This window comes from Sapajus apella, unplaced genomic scaffold (assembly GCF_009761245.1).
Source record: "Sapajus apella isolate SASKATOON/1434 unplaced genomic scaffold, GSC_monkey_1.0 scaffold66, whole genome shotgun sequence".
NCBI classification, from domain to species: domain Eukaryota; kingdom Metazoa; phylum Chordata; class Mammalia; order Primates; family Cebidae; genus Sapajus; species Sapajus apella.
Window position 1 is genome coordinate 9,802,001 of NW_022437006.1, and position 17,882 is coordinate 9,819,882.

At 37.7% G+C, this 17,882-nt stretch overlaps 1 protein-coding gene and 1 pseudogene across 1 annotated transcript in view; one reads left to right on the forward strand and one right to left on the reverse strand.

Moving 5' to 3' along the window:
- ARID2 (AT-rich interaction domain 2) overlaps positions 1 to 17,882 on the forward strand; it is a 195,279-nt gene that overhangs the window by 38,525 nt on the left and 138,872 nt on the right. The window lies entirely within an intron of this gene.
- On the reverse strand, positions 17,660 to 17,786 carry LOC116530441 (annotated as a pseudogene).

The window sequence follows — 17,882 nt, forward strand, 5'->3', positions numbered from 1 at the left end:
CCATTCTAACTGGTGTGAGATGGTATCTCAGTGTGGTTTCGATTTGCATTTCTCTAATGATCAGTGATGATGAGCATTTTTTCATATGTTTGTTGGCCTCATATATGTATGTCTTCTTTTGAAAAGTGCCTGTTCAGGCCAGGTGCGGTGGCTCACGCCTGTAATCCCAGCACTTTGGGAGGCCAAGGCAGGCGGATCACGAGGTCAAGAGATCGAGACCATCCTGGCCATTGTGAAACCCCGTCTCTACTAAAAATACAAAACAATTAGCTGGGCATGGTGGCACACGCCTGTGGTCCCATCTACTCAGGAGGTTGAGGCGGAAGAATCGCTTGAACCCAGGAGGTGGAGGTTGCAGTGAGCCGAGATTGTGCCACTGCACTCCAGCCTGGCAAGAGAGCAAGACTCTGTCTCAATAAAAAAAAGAAAAGAAAAGAAAAGTGTCTGTTCATATCCTTCTGCCACTTTTGAATGGGTTTGTTTGTTTGTTTTCTTGTAAATCTGTTTTAGTTTTGTAGATTTTGGATATATGTCCTTTGTCAGATGGGTAGATTGCAAAATTTTTTTCCTATTCTGTTGGTTGCTAGTTGACTCTAATGACTGTTTCTTTTGCTGTGCAGAAGCTCTGGAGTTCAATTAGATCCCATTTGTCTATTTTGGATTTTGTTACCAATGCTTTTGGTGTTTTAGTCATGAAGTCCTTCCCTATGCCTATGTCCTGAATGGTTTTGCCTAGACTTTCTTCTAAGGTTTTTATGGTGTTAGGTCTTATGTTTTAAGTCTTTAATCCTTCTGGAGTTAATTTTAGTGTAAGGTGTCAGGAAGGGGTCCAGTTTCTGCTTTCTGCACATGGCTAGCCAGTTTTCCCAACATCATTTATTAAATAGGGAATCCTTTCCCCATTGCTTGTTTTTGTCAGGTTTGTCAAAGATTAGATGATTGTAGATGTGTGGTGTTGCCTCCGAGGCCTCTGTTCTGTTCCATTGGTCTACATCTCTGTTTTGGTTGCATTTTTAAAATATATTCTTTGGTGAAGAGCCTGTTCAGGCCTTTTGTGTACCTTTGAAATTGAGTTGTTTTCCTTGTATTCAATTTTGGAGTTCTTTATATATTATCCAGTGATTTGTAAACATTTTCTCTCAGTCTGTGGCTTGTACTTTCATTTTCTCATGAAAAAAGGAAGAATTTTTAATTTTATACAGTTGAATTTTTTCAGTTTTTTTCTTTCAAGATTCATGCTTTTAGTTACATGGTTACTTGAAAATAAAAAAATATTTTCTATGCTTACGTATAAGGAAATAAATCTCCGATGACTGGACAGGAATGGCAAGTCACCACAAATAGTAACAATCTTAAGCTGGATGGAGTGGCAGGGGCCTATGGTCCCAGCTCCTTGGGAGGCTGAGGCAGGAGGATCACTTGAGCCTGGAAGTTGGAGATTAGCCTAGGCAACATAGCACGACTGTCACTTATTTAAAAAAATAAAATAAAATTAATAACCAACTCTGGGTTCTGGGGAGAACCATGGTGTGTGGTATGGGATATATCTGTGGAACTATAGTTTGTACATCTTCCTTGTTGAAGGTATGGGGAAAAAAATCTCTACTTCACACTGTTGCTGGTAGTTATCTCTGATTGTGGAAGAAGAAGGCAGTGAAGGGGATGTAGTACGAAATCTTAAGAGACATTTGAGTTATACATTTAGTTGGAACAGTGTACCTCCAACAGGACAGCATGAATCTTTCTATAGACCCACTTTCCAGTGAAACTGGAAAAAGTAGTCATTTGAAGTCTTGGGAAATGGTCCTAAGAGCATATAGCAAATGAAAAGACATTTATTCAAGAAAATCTACTAAAACTTGGTAAGAACATTGAATTTCTGTGGTATTGAACCAAGACCGACTTCCTTTTCCTCTTTCCCAGCTCATTGAGATGGAAACTTCACTACAAACTGGTGCAGCCAAGAACACAAGATTATCTGTTCCTTTATTTCCTAGTTGGAGGGTATCTTTCTCAAAGGACCAAGATATCAAGAGTTTTTTTTAATCGTAGTCTTCAGCAGCCTGTTGGTGAGGTCAAGTTCTGGATGAGTTGGGCTGAGAGGCAGGAACTTACTATTTCTTACTCTTGGTACCGAGGCTATACCTGTGTACAGTACCACTGGGAATACTGAAGACACAATCACCCATGCCACAGCTTGTAATCCAGTAGTTCCACACTGGGAGAGGCAAATTGAGATCTGAGGCTGTTGCCCCAATTTCACCAAGTGTTTTTGTCCTCACACTGGGTTGTCATTCAAAGAGAAGTGCACCATTGTCCCCCAGCCCCAGAGCTAGAGACTTGCCTAGGGGGAGAAGTAGTTTATAAGACAGAGTCCTAAATCTTTTTCTAAAGCCACTAACTTCATTTGTACCAGTGTGGGGAGAAGTTGAAGCCTAAGAGTATTCAAAAACAGGAGGGTGTGGTGAGAGGCCGTTAGGAGGCGATTAGTAGATGCTTTGGAGATAAACTATAGACAGGCTAGTTGGCTGGAGAGAACCAGGGACATAAAGAGCTGGGAGGAGTCTTCTTCGGGTCAGAGCAAATCTCAAACATTGGCCCCTGAAACTATTACCTTAAAGGAACCCAGATTTGTTTTGATCGGCCTGTGAAGCAATTTATGCTTCAGCACATTGTTGAAAACAACAGAGTGATCAGCCAGCAATTGGTGATGCCTCACAACTGGATGTGGTCAAAGAAAGAAAAACAGTGCCCTGCGAAAACCACTGCCATCTCATGGTGACTTCAGGACTACCCAAGGCTGTGCCTCCTGAAGAGGAATGTGAAGGGCTTCACACAGAGGGGAAATGATGGAAAATACACTTCATGAAAACAATCCAGCCAGTGACTAAAGAAATAACATACCCCAGAGTGAGGCAATCAATATCCAGAGGGCTATATTATATAAAATGGTTGGTTTCCAACAAAAAAAGTGAGATATGCAAAGAACAGGAAAGAATAAGCTATACACCAGAAAAAAAAGCAGGCAACAGAAACTGCCTGTGAAAGTGACCAGATTTTGGAATTAACTTCAAATAGCCATTGTAAATATGTTCAGAGAAATAAATAAAATCATTATTCAATAAGTAAAGCAAGGTATGGTGACAATTTGCATCAAATACAGAAAGTCAATAAAGATACAGAATTATTAAAAAGAACTAAGTGGGATTCTAGAATTGAAAAATGTTAAAGCTGAAATGAAAAATTCACTAGAGGGGCTCAGTCACAGATTTGTACTCCCAGAAGACAGAAGTAGTTAATTTAAAGATAGGTCAACAGATTATGCAGTGTGAAGAGAATAAAAGAACAGAGAATATCAACAGAACCTCATAGAAATATGGGACGCAGCTGGGCGAGGTGACTCACGCCTGTAATCCCAGAACTTTTAGAGGCCGAGGTGGGCAGATCATGAGGTCAAGAGATCAAGACCATCCTGGCCAACACAGTGAAACCCCGTCTCTTTTAAAAATACAAAAATTAGCTGGGTGTGGTGGCGCACGCCTGTAGTCCCAGCTACTCGGGAGGCTGAGGCAGGAGAATTGCTTGAACCTGGGAGGCGAAGGTTGCAGTGAGCTGAGATCGCGCCACACCACTGCACTTCAGCCTGGCACCTGGTGATGGAGCGAGACTCTGTCTCAAAAAAAAAGAAAGAAAAGAAACGTGGGACGCTATTAAAAAGTATACCAACCTACACATAATGGAAGGACCAGGAGAGAACAGAGAAAATAACAGAAAATGGAAGAATGACTGAGAGTTTTCTATCATTGCCAAATTTATTCACAAGTTTATTGAAAAACATTAATCTGTATGTCTTGGACCCTCAGTGAACTCCAAGTGAGTAAATGCAGAGATATTCACAGACACATCATAGTATAGGTTAAGGATAAAGTGGAAATCTTGAGAGCAAGATAAAAACATGTCATCACTTACAAGTAAGCTGCTATAAAATTAAATTAATAACTGCCTTTTTTCCTTTTTTTTTGAGATGGAGTCTTGCTCTGTCACCTAGGCTGGAGTGCAGTGGTGTGGTCTTGGCTCACTGCAACTTCCGCCTTTGGGTTCAAGCAATTCTTTGCCTCAGCCTCCTGAGTAGCTGGGATTACAGGGACCTGCCACCACACCTGGCTAATTTTTGTATTTTTAGTACAGATGGAGTTTCACCATCTTGGTCAGGCTGGTCTTGAACTCCTGACCTTGTCACCCACCAGCCTCAGCCCCCAAAGTGCTGGGATTACAGGTGTGAGTCACCACGCCAGGCTATAACTGCCTTCTTATCAGAAAGAATGGAGGCCAGAAGGAGTGGGATAAGATCAAGGACTTAGAGGAAAAAAAACAAACAACCTGTCAACCAAGAATCTGTATTCAGGAAACCTATCTTTAAAAAATGAAGGCAAAATAAAAATATTCCCAGATAAGCAAGACTCAGAGAAGTTGTTGCTAGCAGTCATGCCTTATGGTAACACAGGATTTTTCTTGGCTCCTTTGCCAAGCTTACAGTAGGGGGGTGCCCTGTCTACTTGTCCCACCTGGGTCAAGTCTGGCTTGTGAACCAGCATAGTCTGCAAGTATAGCAGGCATGCCCCAGCTCACCTGTGCTATAGCTTGTACCCACTTTCACTGGTTCCCAAGCTCTTGTCCCCACATCCAAGAAGAATGGGGATACACTGAGAGTCAAAGAGTGCGTAGGGCAAAGAATAATTTTATTGAACGATGGAACAGCTCTCAGCGGAGAGGGGATGCGGGGTGGTCCCTCTCCATTGTGGCTGAGTCTGGGGCTTTTATGAGCTCAGAATAGGGGAGTGTGTGCTAATTGGTTTCCGAGTATGCAAAGAAAGGCTAAAGCAGAGGCACTAGGATAGAAAACCAATTAGGAAAGAGTAGTTATATGTAAAATAGTTGAAGGGTGGAGATCAATCAGAGAAAATTACACCAAATGGGAAAACAGGTTCTCATTCTGGTCCATGAATTTGACTTGTAGCTTGGCTTTTAGTCTTTAAACTTTGTTTGGCTTGAAGGTGGGGTTTCACCAGGGACCTGCCCTTATCTGCCTGGGCATTTGACTGTCTCCTGTCACTACCATTAAGAAGTACTAAAGGAATTTATTTGGAGTGAAAGTCAGTGATCCCACATAGTAATTTAAATCTCCACACACACAAAATAAACAAAGAGCACCACCAGCAAAGGTAATTATGTAATTATAAAAGATAGTATAAGTGCATATTTCTTTTCCATTTCTTAATTGATTTAAAAAGCAGGCCAGGCATGGTGGTAAAACCCTATTTCTACTAAAATATAAAAATTAGCTGGGTGTGTTGGCACACGTGTTGATCCCAGCTACTCAGGAGACTGAGGCAGGAGAATCGCTTGAACCCAGGAGGTGGAGGTAGCAGTGAGGTGAGATCGTACCACTGCACTCCAGCCTGAGCAACAAAGTGAGACTCTGTCTCAAAAAAAAAAAAAAAAAAAAAAAAAGAAATTGTGGGCTAGGTGTGGTGGCTCAAACCTGTAATTCCCGCACATTGGGAAGCTGAGGCGGGTAGATTACCTGAGGCCAGGAGCTTGAGACCAGCCTGGGCAACATAGCAAGACTCTGTTTCTACAAAAAAAAAAACCAAAAAACAAAAAACTTGAACTAGCCAGGCACAGTGTTGCCTGCCTTTAGTCCTAGCTACTTGATAGGCTGAGGTGGGAGGATTGCTTGAGCTCAGGAGTTTGAGGCTGCAGTGATCTGTGGTTGTGCCACTGTACTCTAGCCAGGGCAACAGAGCCAGACCCTGTCTTAAGCAGCTGTGTAAAACAATATGTATATAATGTATTTGGGCCTATATACATTAAAATGCAGTATACTTGCAGTTACAGTGTAAGGGAGATTTGTTGGTACAAAACTGTACTAAGCTGAGGAATTGGCTCTTGATGGTAATTTGAAGCCACAGGAACAAGGTGAACCAGAAACAATAAATATGAGGTTAATATAACCAAATTCCTTTTGCTGTTTTTATTCTCTCTGCTTTTAAAAAAGTTGTAAAATTATGTAAAGTCATAACTATACAAGTATTGTCGAGCTTATAATGTTTATAGATGTATGTAACAATGATATCACAAAAAGGAGGAAAAGGAGATAGAGCAATATAGGAGTAACATCTTCACATCTCAGTGTGATTAAGTTAGTAAAAATCTGAAGCTGAATCTGGTAAGATATATATGGGAAGCCCTAGAGCGAACATGAAGGAAAATGAATGACAAATTGCTACATTAGGAAAGATGTAATGCAAAAAGAAAGCAATAGAGGAAGAATGGAGAAACAAAAACATGAGATACACACAAAACAAGTAAATTAGCAGGTGAAAAATCTATATCAATAATGACAATAAATGTAAATGGATCAAATAATTCAGAAGTTAGAATCCAGGTGCGGTAAAAGTACACCTATAGTCCTAGCTACTTGGGAGACTGAGGTGAGAGGATTGCTTGAGCCTAGTAGTTTGAGCCAATTGGGTAACATAGCAAGATCCTGTTTGCAAAAAAAAAAAAAAAAAAAAAAAAAAAAAGGCAGAGACTGGATTGTCAGACTGGATAAAATAGTCCTAGCTACTTGGGAGACTGAGGTGAGAGGATTGCTTGAGCCCAGTAGTTTGAGCCAATTGGGTAACATAGCAAGATCCTGTTTACAAAAAAAAAAAGGCAGAGACTGGATTGTCAGACTGGATAAAAAATACAGAGCCCAACTATATGCTCTCCATAGGAGGCATACTTCAGATTCAAATATATAGATGGAAAATAAAAAGATGACAGATAATATTAGCAAATCATAACCATAAGAAAGCTGGAGTGACATATTAATATCACGCAAAGCAGACTTTAAAACAAAAGAAGTTACTGAAGATAAAGAGGGACATTTTATATTGATTAAAAAATTGCAGTCCATTAAGAAGACGTAACAATTGTAAATATATCTACATCTAACAACAAAGCTCCAAGATAGTATGAAGCAAAAACTGATAAAAATAAAGGGAGAAATAGATAATTTAAAAATAATGGTTGCAGACTTTAATACCCCTCTTTCAGTAAGGGATACAATAACTAGGCAGATGGTCAACAAGGAAATATAAGACTTGTTGAACAGCATTATAAATCAACCAGACCAAACAGACATTTATAGAGCAGTATCCAACAGTAGCAGAATATATGTTTTTCTGTAGTGCAAATGGAATATTCCCTAGGAAAACACCATATGCTACACCGTAAAAGAAACTTTATTACATTAAAAAAAAATAACACAAAGCACAATAGAATGAAATTAGCAACCAACAGAAAGAAATTTGAGAAACTTAAAAATATGTAGAAATGGAACATGTTCCTGAAATAACCAGTGGGTCACAGAAGAAATCAGAAGTTGGAAAATACTATGAGGTTAATGAAAATGAAGAAACAATATACTGAACTTACAGGTACAGTTAAGGTAATGCTTAGAGGAAAATTTATAGTTATAAATATCTGTTAAAGAAGAAAAATCTCAAATTGATACAGTCATCTACCTTAAGACACTGAAAAAAAAGAATAGCAACTAAACCTAAAGCAGAGAAAGAAAATAACAAAGGTTCAAGAAGAAATTAATGAAATGAAGAAAAGAAAAACTAGAGAAAATTAGTTAAAAGCTGGTTCTTTCTAAATATCAGTTTTGACAAAATATTTAGCTAGATTGTGTAAGAACAAAGAGAAAACACAGATTACTAGAATTAGAAATGAAAGAGGAGACATTGCTACCAATCTTACGGAAATAAAAAGTAAAGGAATAGTAGCAGCTGTATGCCAATAAATTAAATAACTTAGATGAGATGGACAGCTTTCTAGAAAGAAACAAACTGCTGAAATTGACTCAAGGAAAAGATAATTTAAATAGACGTATAACAAAGAGATTGAATTAATTATTTTTTTTTAAAGAAGCCACCTTCAAGGTAAAGCAAAGGCCCAGATAGTTTTACTAGGGAATTCTGACAAACATTGAAAGAAAAATTAGTACAGATTCTTCACCAGTTCTGGCAAGAAGGGGGCAGATGTGCCTTCTTACAGCAGTTGGTGTGGGAATGGATAACAGGAGCATTAGGGAAGTGGCAGTAAGTTATTTATCTTCCCCTGTGACTGGAAATTAAGATCCTTGCCTTGAGTGGAAACTTTTTTTCGTATATAGTAGCTTCCTGCATTCAATTATCTTATAACTAGTTTATAAAACTTTTAACTTCCTTAAAAGACATTGTATTGCCTGAGTGAGGGAAACCTTTTGAAGGTGGATTATTGAATCTGAATTTATTTAAAAATAGTGAGGTTTTGAGTTTACAAGATTATGCCAAATACTAGTTGTATTTCCAAGTTCTAATAATGTCAATTTAAAGACATTACTAAAGTACTCATATTCAGGTTTTTATTTACCTAGTTTTTAGTGTTAAGGTCAATTACAAGAATAAAGGACCCTTACATGTTCCTTGACTCATTTCGTGAAGGTTAAAGAGCATAAGCTGGGGCTGAATTGACTGATTTTTAAAAATCACTTTTTCCTGGAAATCTGCTTGTATATCATACCTGTCAGATATCATTTGTATAAATCTCACTTGAGTATTAGAAATCTTTGAGGTTGGTAGGTCAACTTACAGCGTCTTTTCCCCCTCTGTTTATATGTATACGTGTGTACGTATTTGTGTGTCTGTGTTTAATATGAATTGTGGCATACTTGTTTACCATTTGGGATATAAATTATGGCTTTCCATTAGCATCCCAATATGCAGCACTGGTGGAATTCTAGATTAAGATGATGTTTCCTCCTTTCCAAGTTTCTAAACCTTTTTGTTAACTATTACAGGAAGCGAGTCAGACAGCTGTTACTGCCAATAAATTAGGCAGCCATGTACACATACAAAATGATAACAATAGTGGCTAACATTTGTTGAGTACTTAAGTATCAGGCATTGTGGCCGGAGAATTGTTCCAGCTAAAACTTAGATTATTTGAAAACATTTTCAATTTACTGCTGTTCTTGATTTTGAGCTATGACAGTAGTTCTCAATGAGGGGCAGTTTTGCATCACAGAGAACATTGGGCAGTGTCTGGAAATATTTTTGATCATCATAACTGGGGAGTGCTGCTGGCATTTAGTAGATAAGTGGCCAGGGGTTCTGCTGAATAGTGTATAATGCTCAGGATGGTCCTCCCACAAGAATTATCCAGCCTGAAATGTTAATAGTGCTGAGGATGAGAACTCCTGGCCTGGGGTGATTGTGCATTCATCCTATGAGCTATGACTCTTGCTGGTTTTAGGGAAAATGATGCTTTCTTTTAGTGTTTGGTTGATCTATATTTTCATGCTAGCGCTCTAGGACATAAGCTGATCACCAGAATGTCCAATTCCAGAAAGGTCGCAGTGTTTGCCATCTCAGAGAAAACCTAAAACTATTTTTGAATCACTGCTGTCTATGGCTGACTCAGTCTTCCAAAATGTCCATTTCTATTCACAATAGTGATTTGATCTAAGAGGCTTCATTGCTCTTTTATGCCCTTGGATTTTGGTTAGGGCATCCTTACTGCATCCCATACGACTCAATCATTGAATCCAGGTGAGAAAAAAATTTTAAGTTTTCAAATTTTTTCTTTCAGAAATTCCTGTATTCTCTTTTGAAAATTTATTCATTACTATTCTTACAGTTTGATGGCATTGGTAGTTTTATGGACGGGAGAATGACATTACAAAGCATTTTAAAGCTTTGCTATATTGGAACTCTATTATATATAAGGCAGGAGAAACTAACTCATTAGCTCAGCCAATGTTATATGAGCTAAGTGGTTTGGTGAAATCATGATTCCACTTTAGGTATGTCTAACATAAAAGTATACTATGTTAATTTGACTGCCAGATGGATGCAAATAGAATTTAGTTTATAGCTGAGCATGATTGTAGGTGCCTGTAATCCCAGCTACTTGGGAGGCTGAGGCAGAGAATTGCTTGAACCCGTGAGGTGGAGATTGCTGTGAGCCGAGATCGCGCCACTGCACTACAGCCTGGGTGACAGACCAAGATTCTGTCCCCACCCCCCACCCCCCCCGCCGCAAAAAAGAATTTAGTTTAAATATATTAAGGAACTAATCTTTTCATTCATTTTATAAGTTATTCAGGACTCATATTTTTTTCTCTTGTGCTTGAAGTACTTTATTGCTGTTGCTTATCTTAGTAATTTTTAGCAGGTACACTTAACCTTTTGAAGAATGTTTTAATCTACGTTGTTGTAATAATTGGTGAAAATCCGATGGTACCATATTCCTCTGAAAGAATTTACTTGCAGTAACGAATTAATACAATGTTAGGCAAGAGAGTATTTGCTTACACATATTTAGATAGGTGTTTCTAATTAGAGAACTTTTGACATGTTACGATTTTTATTTCAGACAGTGTACTTCATGAGACCCTAAAGCAGTAATTCTCTGAGTTAGGTTTCTCAGAACAGCAGGATCAGCATCATCTGGGAGATTGTTAGAAATGCAAATATTCAGACCTACTGAGTCAGAAACTCCGGGGTTAGGGCCAAGCAGTCTGTTTTTAACAGGTCCTCCAGATGATTCTGAAGCTTGCTAAAGTTTAGGAACTACTCTGCAGATAGTGATTTGTTGAAATAAGTTCACTTAATTTTAATCCAGTATATTTGTTCTTGTTCTCTTTTTGTTCCTACCAGTTTTTAAACTTGTATTACTTGTGGGAAGATAAACTGTCCAAATTTCTGACTGAACTCATATAGCTCACATGAAGTGTTTAAAGAAAGACAGTTTGAGAAATATTATTTCAAGGGATCATGTTAGGTATTTATATAAATCACTATTTTGAAAAAGCCCTCAAGAGATTTAATTCAAAATCCTGTATTGTGGGAGTGTGATTGTTTGGTAACTGAGGAGCTGCTGAGTTAAACAGGTTCCTGAGACATGAAATCAAAACTTTTTTTTTTAAATCCACATGCTTTCATAGAAACTTGTACAGGTGTGGTGGCTCATGCCTGTAATCCCAGCACTTTGGGAGGCTGAGGCGGGCAGATCATGAGGTCAGGAGTTCAAGACTAGGCTGACCAATATGGTGAAACCCCCATCTCTAAAACAAAAATTAGCTGGGTGTGGTGGTACAAGCCTGTAGTTGGGAGGCTGAGGCAGGAGAATCGCTTGATCCCCGGAGGCAGAGGTTGCAGCAAGCCGAGACCGTGCCACTGCACTCCAGCCTGGGTGACAGAACAAGACTCTGTCTCAAAATAAAGAAACTTTAAAAATGGAGGCTGGGTGTGGTGGATCATGCCTATAATCCCTGCACTTTGTGAGGCTAAGCTGGACACATTTCTTGATCCCAGGAGTTTGAGGCCAGACTGGGCAACATGGTGAGATTCCGGCTGTATTATTATTATTTTTTTTTGAGACGGAGTTTCACTCATGTTACCCAGGCTGGAGTGCAATGGCACGATCTCGGCTCACCGCAACCTCCGCCTCCTGGGTTCAGGCAATTCTCCTGCCTCAGCCTCCTGAGTAGCTGGGATTACAGGCACGCGCCACCATGCCCAGCTAATTTTTTGTATTTTTAGTAGAGACGGGGTTTCACCGTGTTGACCAGGATGGTCTCGATCTCTTGACCTCGTGATCCACCCGCCTCGGCCTCCCAAAGTGCTGGGATTACAGGCTTGAGCCACCGCGCCCGGCCCTATTATTATTTTTTTTTTTTGAGACAATCTTACACTGTTTTCCAGGCTAGAGTACAATGGCATGTTCTCAGCTCACTGCAGCCTCCGCCTCCCAGGTTCAAGCAATTCTTATTCCTCAGCCCCCTGAGTAGCTGTCATTACAGGTGTGCCCTATTGTACCCAGATAATTTCTGTGGGTTTTTTTTTTGTTGTTGCTGTTTTTAGTAGAGATGGGGCTTTGCCATGTTGGCCAGACTGGTCTTGAACTCCTGGCCTCAAGTGATCCACCGGCCTCACCCTCCCAAAGTGCTGGGGTTACAGGCATGAGCCACTGTGCCTAGCCCCTGTCTCTATATTTTAAATAAAATATATAAAAAATGAAACTTTAAAAATGGAAATTAGGATGATAACATATGAGAAGAGGTAGTATGCTGAAAACTGCAACAATTTAAAGAAAAAAAATCTTAAAATATATTCTAAAAGATCACAGTATAGTATATATCATGTACAGATGTCCTTTTAAATAGTAGTAGAAAAGAATTCCAGATTTGGATACATATAATAGTACTGTTAGTCTATTTGGGAATTTAATTGTAGTGTAATAAGTATTAATTCTCTAATTAATGTATCCATAATGACTGAATTGCCATTGACATGATAGTGTATTATGTATAACATATAGAAGATACATCACATTAAATGTACAGAACTGTGCTATTATCTATAGCTTCCAAATCTTTGGGGCTTGCTTCTTAATAATACACAAGAAGTACATTAATATTGAGATATTTCAACTGGTGACCTTAATTTTTCTCCCTGTAAATCAAATTTTTTATGTGCAGCTTATACTACTAAAGTCTTAACTTGAGTCTGTCCCTAATTATCTTTCAATATAGGTGCTACATACTTTATTCTTGTTGGTAGACTAATTTGTATTTTATGTTAGTTTAGCTTACTATACGTTAGCCTTTCTTAGCCTTGTCTTAGACGATAGGGACTAAGTAAAAAGACTATTATCTTTAAAGTTTATATTACACTCAACAAGTAAAATTTTAACAAACTGGACTATTTAGTAATTTGGCTAATAAGAATGGTTAAAATCCCAGTTTATATCTGTCTCCCCTGCCTCCCAGAAAATGCCTTATTATAGGTTTAGGATATAGATGGCAGAGTAGGGGTAACCTCTTATGGTATTAATTTGCCGTTTTTCACTTTACTCCCAACTTCAGGCATCTGACCTCATCATAACTCTGGATAGAGGCCAGGAATATATACATTCCGTGTAAAAAAGAATATATTCATAATTTAGATACATGTTAGCGCTGTTTTTGATAGTTGTATGTATATAGATAGAGAAGGCAGAAGAGAGAGAAATAATAAAAGGCTACAGAGAGTAATAAGAAAAAGACTGTAGGGCCTAGATTGATCTGTATTTGCTCTGAAGTTATATACAGTATATGGAGTTGACTACACGGTGTGTTTACTTAGGTTAGTAAGAAAATCAGTCTATTCAGACTTTCTACTTAATTTTTCCTTAAATTAATTTAAAATTTTAAATAAATGACTGTTCATTTACATGCTAATTTATTATACTTAAAAAATCATACAATATTTTATGTAATCTGAATTTAAATCTTTGGGAAATAACGGGCTGTTTTTCATCCTAAAGCTGATACTTGTCAATTATAGAAAACCTGGAAACATCTGAAAAAGTGTCTGGAAGAAACTGTAAATCTCCTCTGTGAACCCACCGCTCAGAAATAATCACAATTAATTTGGTTTATTTCTTCCCAGTCTTTTAGAAAATAAATTTCTTAAATTGGCATCACTTATATCTTCCTATACTAGTTTTTTAACCTGTTATAAACACAATAACTTTTCCATATCTTTAGTTTTTAGATCATTTTAATAACTTCATATTTGTGTCATAATTATAACTTTTTTATATTGTCATACATGTAAAGTTACCCTTTTGCGTTAATGTTATAATTTTGCAGTGAACCTTCTTGTTTATAAACCTGTCTATAAATCTGTAAATCTTTATCTGTGTCTGATTATTTCCTTTTAGATTTCTAGACAGTTAATTACCGAGTAAGGAAATGTAAATGTTTTCAAGATTCTTAACATATATTGTCAAGTAGCCATCCAGAAACACTGATCCAATTTAACATCCACTATCAGTATAATGTCTGATAGTGGATGTTAATAACATCCACTACAGTAAAATGTCTGTAGAGCAATACCTTTGTCAGCAGTTGGTATCGTAATTGCATTTCAAAAATCTTTACTATTCTATTTGTGAAAAATTGTACTTTGTTCTGTCAAATATTGTCAAAATACTAAAAATGTTATTTTACATTATAGTTTTAAGTGTGTTAATTGAGCATTTAAAAAATTATACCTGGACTTTAACAATTTAAATTAAAATGTGATTTAGTAGAACATTGTCAACAACCAGGAGATTTGGAAATATTTGGTCGTTGTAATGGTCAGAGAGTCCATTGGGAATCATCATTTGATTAATAGACTTTCACTTGAACTTTAGGTCTTGCCTCTGATGATTACTTTGATTTTTAGAATAATTCTTGTTAGTTTTCTGTTATCTTTTAGTTTTGCCAAATCAACAAGACTTGACATACTATCTTATTAAAATAATAACTAATTTATTCAATAATATTATTGAAACAAAGCAGCTTTAAAAGCAAGAGAAAATTCATACTGAGAAGTATTTTTTTTATAGAAAAGTAAGTCCTTGCTCTTTTATAAAGTTTTGAGAATGGCTATTATAATGTAGGAACGTAAGAGTACTGCTTTGAAGTTAGACTTTTAGTAATTTATTAAGATGATGTCATTTGCTTACAATATTTATATTGGTTAAGTTGTTTAACTTCTAGGTCTCAATTTCCTTATCTATTAGATTAAAAACAGTTTCTTATAAGGATTATGAAGGTTAATCCACGTAACTTATTTATTTAGCAGATTGCCTAGTAGTTGGTAAATGCTAAATAAATGCTGGTTATAGTTCAGCAGATTTTGATAGATTTATTTATTCAACCAGTATTTACTGAGCATTTACAGTGTGCCACATACTTTGTAGACATTGCTGATACAAACTGACAATCTCTGATGGAACTTACACTGCAGTTAGGGAGGAGGGGGTAGAATTTATCTTAAAAATTAGAATAACCATAAATAAGAATTTAAAAACTTGGGATAAATGGCCTTATAATTAAAGAATGACTTCTGCCTTTTGAGGGAGGAGTACCTTGCACTGTTTTTGTTTTCTGTATAAGTTTTATTCATATGAAAAGTGATGTGATTAGTATATGCTTTTTTTCTTTAAAAAGTTTTTTTTTTTTTTCTCTTTTGTTTTAGAGATGGGGTATCACCATGTTGGCCAGGCTGGCCTCAAACTCCTGACCTCGGGTGATCCGCCCGCCTCAGCCTCCCAAAGTGCTGGGATTACAGGCATGAGCCACTGCTCCCGGCCTGCCTTTTTTCGCTTGGGAAACAGGCTGCTAGAAAATAAAGCATCTGATTTTTATATGGTAATACATGTTGGAATTAATGATACTATAATAATTTTTCCAAGAAGGTAAGAAGGAATTGCTTTGTTGGTAACCAAACAGCAGAGTACATTTACATTTTAATGTAAATTGATAGAAATTATCTCCCTCCCTTTCTTCCTCCCTCCCTCCCTTCCCTCCCTCCCTCCCCCCTCTCCCCTCCCTCCCTTCCCTCCCTCCCTCTCTCGCTCTCTCCCTCTTTCTTCCTTCTTCCTTTCTTTTTTTCTTTCTTTCAACGGAATTTTGCTCTTGTTGCCCAGGCTGGAGTGCAATGGCACGATCTCAGTTCACTGTAACTTCCGCCCCCCTGGTTCAACTGATTCTCCTGCCTCAGCCTCCCTAGGAGCTGCGATTATAGGTGCCCACCACCACACATAGCTAATTTTTTGTATTTTTAGTAGAGATGGGGTTTCACTATGTTGGCCAGGTTGATCTCAAACTCCTGACCTCAGGCTGTCTATCTGTCTCAGCCTCCCAAAGTGCTGGGATTACAGGTGTGAGCCACCAGGCCCGACTGAAATTATTAATTTTCTTTGCTTAGCTGTTAAAATTGGCCTCCAAAATTAAAGAAAAATATAGCATTTATTTTTTAGAGTAATGTTTGTTTTAAAAATTACTTATGAAATAGTTTTGAGTCTCACTAAATCCCCCACTCCCATAAAAACAAAGCTGAAAGAAATTGTACTACTTATATATGGCTGCATTACAAATTACTCGCAAACCCAGCACTTAAAACAGCAAACATTTATTATCTTAAAGTTTCTGTGAGTTCTGAATCTGGTCACAGTTTAGCTCTAGCTTAGACTCTAGCTAAGAGTCTCTCACAATTAATCTGTTGCAACCAAGGCTGCAGTCATGGTGTCGGCCTGGGTTTCAGTCATCTCATAGTTTGACTAGGGAAGGGTCTGGTTTCAAACTCATTCAAGTGATTCTTGACAGAATTCATTTCACTGTGGCCCATTGAAATGCGGACCTCAGTTTCTTGCTGACTGTTGGCTGGAGGCCTCCCTCAGTTATTTGCTTCTCCATGGGACAGCTCACTGTAGGGCAACTATTTTTCTTCAGAATAAGCAAGAGGGAGAGAAAAAGAACAAGATGGAAATGAGTCTTTATGTAACCTAATCTCAGAAGTGACATCTTACCACTTCTGTTGTATTCTGATCTTAAATCAAGTCAGTAGGTTCATCCTCTACTCAAGGGGAAAGAATTTTTCAGTGACATGAATAGCAGGAGTCAGAAATCATTGGGAGCCTTCGTAGAAACTGCCTGCCTGAAGATCAAAGTAAAACATATACAAAAAACTAAATGTTAAAGTGTTTCTGTGAGCCCTAAATACAAGAGAATGTGGTCAAATCAGAAATACAAGACTCCATGAGGGAATAAGCATGGAGAGACAGTGGATCATCTGTCAGACCAGAAAACATGAAAACCCCCAAATAATCTACTTACTAGAAAACACAGTGCACTGATTTAAGAAAAGCAAGTGGAATTGGAATGGGTGCAAGTCATATGTTGTAAGGTTGAAGGGGATACATCACCTGGGCATTATGAACTCTCAAAACTATGTAGCCATAGCTCCCTTTAAGGCTAAAACCCAAACTAAGAGGAAATTCCTGGAATGCAGTCTAAATTGAGCAGTACAGGGACAATAGAGATAAAACAGAAGAATCAGATGAAAGTGGGAGAGGAGAACACAGCCAGAAAATCTGTGAAAACAAGCTGCTTTCTGAAGACCACACAAAAACAACAGAATGACTGTGCCTCCATCTAGAAGTTCAGAAAAACTGATTCACTTAAAAATTAGCAACAGAAAATGATAGAAGTAAAATCGAAGAGAAGGTTATTATAAAGGAAAAAAAAAGGAGTAAAATAATATCTTAAAGACCATGAATGCAAGTCAGAAAGACATGCCCCCAAAACAAATGAGTACTATTACCTACTCTTTCGAAACAAGCAGAAAGAAATTAAGAAAATGTTGTAATAAAAAAATAAAATAAAAATATAAATTGGAATTTTAAAAATTGAAAAATAAGGCAATAGAACTCAGAAAAGAATAGGAAACGTGTACAGAAAAATTAGCTGGCTATGGTGGTGCATGCCTGTAGTCCTAGCTTGTTGAGTGGCTGAGGCAGAAGGATTGCTTGATCCCAGAAATTCAAGGCTACAGTGAGCCATGATTGTGCCACTGCACTTCAGTTTGGAGACAGATCGAGACCCTAGCTCAAAAAATATATATATACAACTTCAGAAATGAACCCCAATCTAGAGGAGATTCAAGAGTAAATAAAATAAGCACAGGTAATATGTAAAGCGATACTAAGTGAAGAAAGGAAATTGTTGTTTTCTTTTCCACCCAGGATCTGTTGTGCCCCTCAAGGAGAGAGAGACCACCATAAGGTCAATCTGAGGTGCCAAGGACATCTTTTCTCCCTGTTGTAGAAGTCACATGGATGAAGCCAAGTGTAACTTAATTATGCAGGGCTGAGGGAGGGAAATTGTTTTTTGTTGTTGTTAAAAAAAAGACAGCTAAAAGATTTAAGAGAAAACAATGTTGAAAACAAAGATAATCCAATATATGGAT